Below are 13,452 nucleotides of genomic sequence, written 5' to 3'. Positions count from 1 at the left end.
AAGTAAATATATTGTTCGTCATCCATCTTGATGAATTCAGAGTGGAAAAAGTGGAGGAATCGGGTCATGGGACAGTTTTTACCGGCATGACCCAGTTTGGCAAAACAGGGTCCAAAACCTTCCAGGAGCATTTTGAGGCATCAAATGATGTTTTTTGGGGGGTAAAACTTTACCGCTTTAGCGCAACACCTTTTTATGTTATTATACACACATAGATATTTCCAACGACGCAAGAAGCACGTCAATCAAAGTCTGTATGCAAAAGTTATGTCACTCAGAAGTTGACCTTCCTGTTTTCATGGCTATAATTCGAGAGGATGTCGTGTCATCCCCATTATTCATGGAAAAGGGGCTCGCCATGTGTTTTTGATGTAAAATACTCTAGAAGAGTCTATATTATAACTCTAGTTAAGAGTTGATGTAGTCAAACTGAACCATTAGTAGGCTATCAGGTTGCGTTATAAGCAGGCCACTAGGAGGAAGAGGCATGTCATTCTTTCGAGAACATTTGTTCCATAGTTGAGCAAAGATAGCCAGGACATATAGAAGGTAGAACACACAGAGAGGATATGTGCACTGTAGCAACCCATGGGCCACATGCATTACTTCTTTGTACCTACAGCCATATTTCCAGACAAAGAAAGAGAGTGAAGTGACTGCACCTTCCAATTGGGTTCTCTCTCGAAAGGATTTCCCATAGAGCATATCTTGTGCCTTATGTGTGTGTGTAAACTTATTTTGTCATTCTCTACTTTTTCTGCATAATTTCCATTCGTGTGCATGCACTAATTACAATTAAATATACATATCTATACTTTTAATAAACTTGTAATAGTGTAAAAATTCAGTATTTTAATATATTATTATTGGATATGTTGTGACTAACTGTCCAGTGGAATATCCATTGTAGATTATAAATCATTTGGTATCAGAGCAGGTTTCTTTGGGTATTTTGTGGAGATTGCAGGCATCTAGATCGTCGGGGCCTAAAATCGTAAAACCCTAATCATGACTAATGAATCTGTAAATGAACCTCGTGATCTTGCAAAGGTGAGGTTTACGCGGCTGGAACAATAAGTCGCAAATATCAATCACAATTTAAACCTCCTCATGGCGACCTTGAATTGAAAGTTGGGGATATTTGGAGAAGATGGGGGTTTGAATGAAGATGACAAATCTAAACGAGGATCATAAGATCGAGGAGAAACGAAGAACCAGTCGAAGAAAGAATCTAGAAAAGATCAACCCGGCTTGATTGTTGTGAATAAATCTTTGTTTAAAAAAGAGGCAAAAGTTGATATCAAGCCATACCACAACGAGATCGACGACCTAGAGCTGAACCATTGGTTATAGCAACTGGAGGTCTATTTCAGCATTCATTAGATTGAGGAAGAACATAAAATATCATTTGCGCACCTAAAATTGGAGGGCCATGCATTGACTTGGTGGGAGAACCACATGGAAACCCTGAGGTTGGAGGGAGAACCCCAAGTGACTAAGTGGGAAGATTTCAAAACCCTCATTAAGTCGCATTTTTATCCCATTAGGTACATGGAGGACCAGTGGATCTGATGGCATTACTTCGGGTAAAAGTTGGGCCAAAGCATGTAGCAATACACCACAAAATTCAAGAAGATGGCTATAATGTTGGGTATCTCTCCAAAGAACCTAGATGTAGTCCTCAGGTATTTGGGGGGTCTACATCGCCATCTGTGTGAGCAAGTGATGTTGTTCCAGCCCAAATCGGTGGATGAGGCTTATGTACAAGCATAATACCTGGAGAACATAGGCCTGAAAATAGTGCAATCAAGTGGATTGAAGTAGAAGGAGCAACAAAAATATTCTGAGGGGAAGAAGAAGCAAAAAGGGAGGAAAGATAAAAACACGAAAACCAAAACACACAAGTGCAAAGATCCTAGAAACCAGTGCAACATTGATGGCCACACAAACAAGAAATGTTGGAAGTTCCATCCAGATCTAAACTCGAATAACAAGAAGAAAGATAAGAAGAAGAAGAATCTCATGGTCGTGGATTCAAGAAACCAAGTTGAAAGCAGCTCAGACATGGATGAGAAGATCGTTTGAACATCACTGTAGAAGGAGTTGAATCTGAGTAGCCTTCAACAGCACGAAGAGAAAGAAATGACCAAACTCTTCCATACAAAGATACAGGTCAAGAAGACGAAGATTGATGCTCTGTTTGACTCAGGATCGCAGGCGAATCTCAATGTAGCAGAGTTGGTCAAGAAGTTGGGGTTGGAATTTTGTGACCATCCAAACCCATATCTACTGGGATGGGTAAATAAGGATGTAGAGCTGAAGGTAACAAAATAGTTTAAAATTATACTTTCTACCAGTGATGATTTTATTGATGAAGTAGATCTACATGTGGTTCCCCTTGATGTATGTGGAGTCATGTTTGGGAGTCCATACATGTACATGTGAGATGCAATATTCATGAGGATAGTGAATCAATACTAGCTCGTCAAGGATGGAAAATCATTTATCATCAACGCGCACAAAGTCAAGTCGAAAATTTCACTTGTAAGTGCCAACCAAGCCAAGAAATTGATCAATAGGCTAGCAAGAAGTATGTTTTATTATTTTTAAGAGAAATTCAGTCTGAAGAGGAGTCAATAAGAGGCAAGGCATCCTTGGAGGGGTGTACTAAGAAACAGAAACAACAATTGGAGGAGTTGTTACAGGCATACAGCCCAAAGGGTTACCACCTAAGAGAGAAGTGGAACATGAGATCCAGCTATTGTCAAACCCTCCATTGCCAAATATTGGGTTGTACAAGCAGTCTGTTGTAGAAGAAACTAAGATGAAGAAACACTTCCAACAACTACTGGAATAACGTGAAATTCGACTGAGTACATCTCCATGTGGGTCACCCATCATCATTATGTTGAAGAAGGATGGGACTTGGTGGATGTGTATAGATTATAGGGCATTGAAAAAAATCACGCTCAAGAATAAGATACCCCCTGCCCAGGATATATGATCTTCTAGATCAGTTGCAGCAAGCAAAGTACTTCACCAAGCTGGACTTGAAGTCTGGATATCACCAGGTTTGCGTCAAAAAAGAAGATACATAGAAGACCACCTTCAAAACCAGGCAATGTTTGTATGTGTGGTTAGTTATTCCATTTGGCCTATGTAATGCACCAGCTACGTTTATGAGATTAATGAATGATGTATTGCGCCCTTTTTAAAATTCATTTTGTATTGTCTATTTGGATGATATATTGGTATACAGTTCTACATGGGAGAAGCATATTTCACATTTGACGTAGGTATTAGAAACATTAAAGAATCACCAACTGCTAACAAATCTCAAGAAGTGTGAGTTTGCACAAAATTCTTTGGTGTATCTAGGGTATGTGATCAGTGGGGGAGAGCTGAAGATAGATCCTTCCAAGATGGAGGCCATCATGAAATGGTCGGTGCCTACTAATGTTTCTGAGGTCAAGAGTTTCATTGGGTAAGCACCATACTTGAGGAAATTCATAGGCTCGTTTTCAGCGGTAGCAACACTGCTCTACACCATAATAGCAAGTGGCAAGAGTTTCCAGTGGGGAAAAGGTCAGCAAAAGGCTTTCGAGGAGCTAAAGAAGAAGATCAGCCAAGCACCAATTCTGGAATTACCAAACTTGCAGCGACCATTTGAAGTATAAACAGATGCAAATGGGTATGTTATGGGAGTTTTCTTGATGTAGGGAGGAAGGCATGTATGCTACCATTCTGAAGTATTTCATGGGGCAGTTATTAACTACCCTACCTACAACAAGGAGCTCTACGCCATGGTGCAAGTTATGAAGAAGTGGAAGCACTATCTAATGGGAAAGAAGGCAGTAATCCACATAGATCCCTAGTCGTTATAGTACTTGTAGACCCAAAGTAAGCTACATCATACCATGCATTATAAGTGGATGGGATTTTTACAACAATTTCATTTTTTGATTAAATATAAGAAGGGTAGCACAAACAAGTTGGTCGACATTCTTTCAAGGCCACCCACATCAAAGATCACAAGTCTGGGGACTCTTGTGCACGTGGAACCATTCCCCCATGATGCATATAAGGAGGCATATTCAAAGGATGAGGACTTCAAGGAGGTGTATCAACGGTTGCAGAGTTAGAGTCATGTGCATGATGGTGACAACACTGTTGGCTACCATCTCTAGGATGGGTTACTCTATAAGTAGGATATGTTATGTGTTCCTAAACGTGAGTGATTGCAGCTGATTAGAGAGGATCACACCTCCAAGGTTGCAGGGCACTTTGGTTAGGGAAGACTGTGGCTAACTTGCAGAGGTATGTGTATTAGCCCAAGATGTAAGAGCAGGTAGCTAGGTTCATAAGAGGATGCATGCTTTGTTGTACCAGCAAGCCTAGCAACACGAAACATGGTCTCTATTATCCCTTACTTGTACCTACTCGTCCTTGGGAAAGAATTTCTATGGACTTCATGGGAGGTTTACTGATAACCAGGAAGGGTCACGACTACCTTTTCGTGGTAGCTGATAGGTTCAACAAGACGTGTGCTAATTCCTTATAAAAAGACCATCATTGGACAAGAAGCAGTAAAATTATTCTTTAAATAGGTCTGGGTGCACTTTGGGATACTAAAGAGCATCATTTCAGACAAGGATACAATATTTCTTGGTGCATCTTGGACTACATTGTGGGAGAAGATGGACACAAAGTTGAAGAGATCTACAACATTCCATTCACAGAAAGATGGGTAGACAAAAGTAGTTAATAGGAATTTGGTGCAGCTTCTGAGGGGATACAACCAAAAGCATCCGAAGACTTAGGATGAAAATATGGTATATATGCAACATTCTTACAATAGAGGAGTCCACACTTCTACAAGAAAATCCTCATTTGAAACTTGTTTTAGATATTTTGCACCTTCACCTTTGGATATTTCATATGGGCAACAAGGAGGAGTGAGGGAAGATATTACAGGGGATGCTTTGAGGGCTGAAAAATTTATAAAGAAGATAAGGTAGATCCATCTACAGGTACAAGAAACATTGCAGAAGTCGTAGGAGAAGTATAAGGCCATGCATGATCAGCATAAAACAGAGAAATTGTTCAAGGTGAGAGACTGAGTATGGCTTCAGTTGAACAAGGAGAGGCTACAGGGGCTTGGTAAGAAAATCAAGGCTTTGAGGTATGGTCCCTTACCACCGTATATGCGCATTTACTCAGTTGTGAATGTAGAGAATTTGAAACTCTATGAGGCTTCCATACTAGATCAAGAAGAAGAACAAATCCTACCTTTTGTGGAGGATTTGGCACTAGATGCTCAGGAAGAGTTAACAAAAGAGACAGTTTTGCAAAAGAGGTCTAGAACTACAAGATATGAACAACATGACCTTTGGCAAATTGGGTTGAAGGGACAACTTCCAGGCAAAGCTAAATGGTACACTAGAGGGAAGGTGGAGGAAAATTTTGCTCACCTCATTTAGTAAAAGATTTTGGGGATCAAAAGCCTCCCAAAATGGGGAGGTGTGATCCATATTAGATCATTGTTTGTTGTCGTGGACTAGGTTTACAATGTGATGAGATTGCTGCTTTGCTGCTCGTTGCTGCGTATCTGGCTGGTGCATTTGGTAAGGCGTTAGGTGGGTCGCTCCTGCTATGATTGGTAGATCGGATCGACATTGATGGCTGTGTGATTGGTTCTGAGCGTGTAGGTTATATTGTTTTTCATCCATAATGATAAATTTAGAGTGGAAAAAGTGGAGGAATCAACTCATGGGACTGCTTTTACCGGCGCGACCTAGTTTGGCAAACGAAGTATGAAACCTTTTGAGAGCGTTTTGAGGCATCAAATGATGTTTTTTGGGGGGTAAAACTTTGGCACTTTAGCGCCAAACCTTTTCATGTTATTCTACACATATGGATCTTTCTAATGGTGTAATAAGTGCATCAATTAGAGTCTATATGCAAAAGTTATGCCCCTCAAAAGTTGATCTTCTTGTTTCCACACCTATAGTTCAGGAGGATGTCGCGTTAGCCCCATTATTCATGGAAAAGGGGCCAGCCACATGTTTTTGATGTAAAAGACTCTAGAAGAGTCTATATTATAACTCTAGTTAAGGGTTGATGTAGTCAAACTTAACCACTAATAGGCTATCGGGTTGTGTTATAACTGGGCCACTGGGAGGAAGATGCATGCCATTCTTTCGAGAGAAATTGTTCCATAGCTGAGCAAAGATAGCCAGAAGAGATAGGAGGTAGAGCACACAGAGAGGATCTGTGCACTGCAACATCCCATGGGCCACAAGCATTACTTCTTTGTACCTGCAACCATATTTCTAGACAGAGAAAGAGAGTGAAGCGACCTTAGCTTCCAACTAGGTTTTCTCCCGAAGGGGTTTCCCAGAGAGCATATATTGTGTCTTATGTGTGTGTGTGTGTGTGTGAGCTTATTTTTTCATTCTCTACTTTTTCTGCATAATTTTCATTCGCATGCATGCACTAATTACAATTAAATCTACAAATCTATAATTTTAATAGAACTGTAATAATGTAAAAATTCAGTATTTTTATATATTATTATCATATTTGTTGTCGAGTGGAATATCCACTACAATTTACTAAACATTCGGTAATTAAACAAATTTACCAGGAATTATTTCCCACCATAATTTATGCTTTTTTTGCATAAATTTAGGTAGGATTAAAAGTAAATATGTTGTAAATAAATATTGTAACAACCTTAAAATTTTCAAATGTTGTGACCTGTCTTACCAACTTAGCCCCAATATTTTCAACTTCCTCTAAGTCAACCTCCTTGGCTATTGTCACACCATCATTGACAATCTTCAAAGAACCATACTTTCTCTCCAAGATGACATTTAACTCCTTTGCTTAAATTATTAAAGGAGGTGGGCAACAAAGCAACAAGAGAAGACAATTGCTTGGAATTTTTTTCAGATACTGCTCCCAACTTCATCTCCTTTCCAATGTTACCCAACGTGGAAAAAGTGGCAATTGTTGTCATCCTACCCATAGCATAGGCTATCTTCCCTTAATTTTTTGTCAATGTATGTCGTCGTGCCTTTATGATCATGGCCAATATTTTCATCAAAGTCTCATCACAGAGATTCCAACATATCCAATATATCTTCAAAATACTATTGGGGTTAATCTCTCCTGAGGGACTTCACACCACATGAATATTGCTCTAGTAAGTGGCTAGCTGGAATCTTCTTTGCTCATGGCTGACTGGAATCTTCTTTGCTCATGGTTGCCTAACAAGAGGCTGCTCCAAAGGCTATGAAAGAACAAGCATCACTGAGAAATTAACCTTTTTACATTCATGACTACAATTGGATGATTGATATCGTCTTCTTCTTTGTTCATGCCTCTTTGAAACATACGATAGGTTTCTACCAACCAACATATCGAATGATACATGACTGAACTTACTACTAGCAAACTGAGATAGTAGAGTTGATAAGTAAACCTTCATTCCTTTAGAAACTCCAACCAAGCTTATGCATTTCTTCATATCCTGCAAACTTGTCTTTGTCTTTTAGGCACTTGGACATACCATGCTTCTACTACAGCTTCATGACTCCTCATGATACTCAAGAAGTTGCTATATGCTCCCCCTAAGGTCTTGTTTACTTCAATTTTCGTTGAAGTCAATTGTTGCTCTTTCCAAACCTTGGTAAGTTGTTTTCTGATAGGATCATCTTCCTTTCTCTTCCATACATTGGTGGGATGCTTTTTGATCTATGTATCCCCTTTAGGCTTCTTGTTTACTATACTTTGAATGACCTCCTCCATTTGACTGGTTTTCTTTAAAGAACTGAACAACTTGCAATATTTAGCCATGTGAATCAGATTGTCACATTTATAACATCTTATGTGACCAAGAAAGGGGGGATGAGGTTTGTGTCTTCTCGTTTTGTTATCCACATATGACCTTTCCTTTACATAAAATGTACTCCCATTCTTATTTGCATAGGATTTTCAATCAACATCCTTATGGACAAAGTATTGCATGAATAACAATAGCCATAAAAAGAACTCGTGTATCAAATGGTAGATGACCTTCATGAGGGGAGCAAACTTCCTTGATTACTAGCTTGAGAAGAATTCCTTTTCAGCTGCATATTCTATTGATAAACCCTAATTTGACTCCTACAATCAGCTGCAACATGTCCAACATTATTGCAAAAGTAACATTCAACATTATTCATCATTGGAACAAAGGAGTTGTTATTCGTCCTTTGAAACACTGCAGACTTACTAAATTCATCTTTAGAAGTAGATTTCCTTCTTGTAGAAGTTACTTCCTTTGGCTCATTCCTTGGCTATTGGTTTTTTTGCTTGTTCTTGCTTGCTTCCTTTCTAATCATGCTGCTAGAATTTTCTGCTACGGACCTTTTAGGTACAACTTCATTATCTCCTATAGATGCCTTTAAGCTAGTTCTGCCATTTTCTAACTTATTTCTTGCTAAAAATCCTCAACTTCTAATCTTTCACATTATTCTTTTCTTTCCTTCAGCTAGCTGCTCATTACCTCCTCAAGTCCATGTTGGGCCTTGTAATTGCTATATTTTCTTCTAATCCAACCTCTTGAATTATTATGATAAATCCTTGTTCTTGTTGGTTTTTATTTATATTCTTTGTTCAATATGGCTTAAACTTTGGTATAATCTATTTGCTTGCATGATTATGTTTTAATAAGATAAACCAAAGATGTTTCTTTATAATTAAGCTAATAAATTGTTGGATGAGGCCATGTTGAAAATCAGATTGCGAAGATATTTGGAGGATGACCGTGTTAAAAGAGCTCATTGTTAATTCAAGCGAACTTATTCCTAATTGAAGAATTAGTTACGATGCAGATTTCTTGGTTCCTTTGTCGAAGATAGGAGAGTTAGTTTGATTTAAAAAGAACATTATGAGAATCTTTGATTCTCATGAACGTTCCTTATTCTGTATATTTTCTATTATATCTCTCCTTTTTGTAATATAAAAACAAAGGAATTTACCTCTGTTGGGGTTGTACTTTTTATAAAATAGATAGAACTAAATACATAACTTTCTACTATAATCATTCCTTTTGAAGGATTATAATTCAAGGATTTCCTATTTAGCGTCAATGTTATCAATTATCCTTTAATATGAGTTTCTCTTGAGGCAGTCTGATTTTGGGTAGTTTGGCCCACTTCCTGGATGAAGCACTCTCTTGTTTGTATAAAGTAAATTAGATTAATATTTGTTGTTTCTTTTTTCTGAGAAAGTCTTTCTGATAATTAGTTGTTAAAGAGTTTGTTTTATTGTTTCAATAGTAGTAGAATTCGTAGTATTATTTCGTTTTGTTGTTTCCTGGATAAATTATAGTTTTCTTTTCGATATTTCATTGTTGTTTCTTGAAGAATTATTGTTAAATTAGATCATTTTTGGTATTCTTTCATGAATGGTTAAAACTTAGAATTAAGATTACTTGTGTTGTTTCTTAGCTAGAATGTGTATTCAATAGTTAATTGTGCATTTGAATTTCCCTTGTGTAATGAGATTTGGTTTCATTAGGTAATTATGATTGTTTTGTTTGCATGAGAGAGATTTATACTTTAGATTATCTCAGATAGCACTAGCATTAGTCCTTGGAAACCTCTTGCATAAACTTTGCTTACTGCCTTGAGATAGAAAGACATATTTCGTGGTTGATAGATTAATGTTCAGTACTTGATTGTTTTTAAGGCAATAAACAGTCTCGACATTTTGGCGTCGTTGTTGGGGAAGCTGTCAAAAGAGCGTTATCATACTAATATTTGGTTTTAGATGCATAGTTGATTCCTTGGAGGTTGGATATTGAAGATAGAAGGTAAGAACCTACACACACACCATTGAATAAACTTATGGTGGTGTCTGCCCTCAGTCAACAGTCTTAGGTCATTTAGAGCGCATGACTAGGAAGGAAAATAAAGACAAAAATAAAAAATGAAATAAATCCAAAAAATACTTTTCCGACTAACAAAACCCAAGGTTCAGTTAGCCTTGGGAGATCGACCTTTATAGATTATATCATATGGAAAGTAGAGTATCAAGCTTCAATAAGACCCCAATCAGTAAGATCCATTAAAGGATTTGGTTATGTTACTACACTTGTGGTAGAATCTTCTATTGCAGTGGAAGCTGAGATTCTTGAACGAATCTCGGGATTAGTAGAAAAATAAGAAAGGAGTTTTCAATCTCCACTGATTTTACATCCCGACATTCAAAGTAAGAGTGAGGGGTACTCTTGTAACTTAAGAGAAGGAAGAGAAACATGTAACCTGAATTTCCAACCTCCTGAACGAGGGCTTCCTATAACACTAGTATCAAGGGAAGGAATTGTGGTTCCTGGATTAGGAAGTATTGTAATGCCTAAACCAAGCCCATTTCCTCAACATAGTACCAGTCTAATTCAATTAATGCCTCCTGAATTTAAAATCCTAGAAGGACATTGGCGGTTTTTTGACCAAATGGAATGACAAGTAAATACATCAGCCACACCTGCTTCAACAATAGAATTTCCTATTTTTGATCCATAAGAAAATGCACCCATGAAAGCTATACCACTTCAAGGTCTTCCAAACTGCCATGGAATGGCCTTAGAAGACCTTGATGCATTCTTATTTTAATTTGATGTTTTTTGTCGTGGGTATGGTTACACCATTGATCTGCAAAAATTGGAATTTCTCCCCACAACCTTGAAGGGAGCAACATTACAATGTTTCATGGGACTAGGAGGTGGTACCATTAATTCCTGGGATGAAATGAAGGTTACAAAATATTAGGACTATTGTTGATCCAGGGATTTAAAAGAAGAAATATTCAAGATGACTTATAAGGAGGACGAGATTTTAGAGGAATATATAAAACGATTTCATGATAACCTCTAGAGGTCACCATACACTACCCTTCCTAAGGAAGTATTGAAAACTACCCTTATTAGAGGAATGAAAGATGAATGGTTAGAAACACTCAATTTAATGGGGCAAGGAGATATTTCTAAGGAGGAATATGATGATATTATTAAATTGTGTATCAAGTGCTCCAGAGGAAGTGTAAGGAACAAGCATGGACTATGGAATCCCTTGAGTAGAACCAGCAGGGCTACTGGCGGAGGAGTTACTCGAGTAGAAATTGGTAACTTGTTAGAAAATTTCAACACTGATATCCTAAGTACTTTTACCACGCAGCTAGATATTTTGTAGGCAAAAAAAACAGGCAGATGCAGAATAGGCATTGGCAATATTTTGTCCCCATTGTCATCATAAGCACACTCATAAGGAATTTCCACTGGATGTTGTTGAAGTCTATGCTATCTATGTAAAGGAGGATGCAACTGATTGTTTTGCATCCTTGCCGACATTAAAACTTGTTTATAAGGAAGTTGAGGAAGAAGCCGAATCAATATACTTGGTGGCCCAACAATGACAATGGAAATATTGTCCCCCAGGTATGACTCAAGACTCTCATATGTTATTTCCTGGTCAATATAACAAACAATATCTTAGACTAGCTTGACAAAGTCAACAATATCCTGGAACATCATGGAAAAGTTAGCAATACTCAACACCATCTTGGTCAAATTAGCCATACCCTGAGTTTGCATGGAACAATCAATATTACTTTGGACCGCCTTGGAAAAACACGCAATACCTTTCCCAATGGCTGAATCAAGCTGCTTGGGGCCAGTATGGCCTCAAAACTGGTAACACCCTTCTGGGCCAACTAACCAATTTCTAGGGGTGTTACCTTAGTTATAAACATCATCACAATTACAACCATCCCAACTACAACTTCAATTACCTTCAAACACCCTGCCACTACTAAATCCTCAACTTCCTGCACAACCAAACCCTAATTTGAACAATTGGCCTGTTCAACTTCTAGAAATATGAGAAACAATTGATTCTTGTTTCCCCCTTTGGAATGTAATGAAATTTATTTACGATCAGGGCGAACAATTGTTTCAGAAAGTTCCTCAAAAGAATGAAAAATTAGAAAATGGAAAACATACTAAGGAGCAGGATCAAGTTCAGACTGAAAAAATTTCAACAACTGCAACCTATGGTGAGTCAAAATCGCTTGTACCATCAACATTAGACCCATTTCTTGAACCCATTAGAAGATAGATAGTAAATAAGGTTACAATTGTTGCTCCTCCATTTCTAGAAAGATTGACTGTAATTAAACAATCGACATATCCAGAATTTGATTTAATAGGAGAATTACAAAATCTTTGTGTTAAAATTCCCCTCATGCATGCTATCATAGATGTACCTATCTATGAAAAAACTATTAAGGAATTGTGCGTTAAGAAGCCTGGAAGGAAGCCTAAGGATCCTCCTATCATCCATGTGATTGGAAAATTGTCTGATTTAATTTTAGGGAGACAAATTCCTATGAAGTATGAAGATCCCAAAAATCTTGTAGTTATTATACAAATCAAAGGGGTCAATTTTCCAAATACCTTGGTAGACCTAGGAGTTGTTATTAATATTATGACATTAAAATCCTGTGATTTTCTTGGAATGCATGAGCTAAGACTGACTCCTACCATGCTAGTATTAGTTGATAGATCTATGGTTAAACTCGAAGGGATCCTTGAGGATATAATTGTCTTGGTGGATTCTTGGGAATATCCCATCAATTTCCTGGTTCTTAATCTCAAAGAAAAATTAGAAGGACATCCTCTTATATTGGGCAGCCCTTGGCTTGCCACTGTTGACGTATATATTGGGTGTCGAACTAGGAATATGGCAATTTCTCAGGGAATAATCATTAAGAGTCTTACCATTTATCCGCTTGCTAAACCCAACATGGAATTAGGTAACCCAATATGGTTTTCTCATAATTATGAAGAAGGGAAGTTACGTCATATTCTCACTATTGAAAAGGCACTTACCTTCAAACAACAAATTGAAGATGATACCATTAGTAGCTTCATTACCCAACCAATAGCGATAGAATACCCAGCTTTTCAAATGTTAGAAGACGTGATGGATAATCAAGCCCACGGTAATCCCATGAAGGAGTCTATTAGTGATTATATCCATACCACAGTTGTCAATAACAACATTTCAGTCGAAATTGAACTAGGAAAATCATTAAATATTAATGCTAACCTCACAAGTTCCCAATGGGAACAATTGCTGCAAGTCCTTCAAAAGCATCAATAAGCCTTTCGCTTATACAAACATGAAGGGTATTGATCTTGGATTATGCACACATCATATTTATATAGAGAAAGATGTTTGTCATATCTATCAAACTCAACTAAGATTAAACCCACACCTTAAGGACATAATTAAACAGGAACTTCATAAATTACTTGATGCTATATATCTTATATTGAATAGTCAATGGGTTTCACCATTAGTTGTCGTCCCTAAAAAGAACAAGAAGTGGCATATTGTGTCAACT

This window comes from Pinus tabuliformis, chromosome Q (genome assembly GCF_031772625.1).
Source record: "Pinus tabuliformis cultivar Carrire ecotype Pingquan chromosome Q, CPIR1, whole genome shotgun sequence".
Classification (NCBI taxonomy): Eukaryota; Viridiplantae; Streptophyta; class Pinopsida; order Pinales; family Pinaceae; genus Pinus; species Pinus tabuliformis.
Note: the sequence above shows the minus strand (reverse complement) of the source record.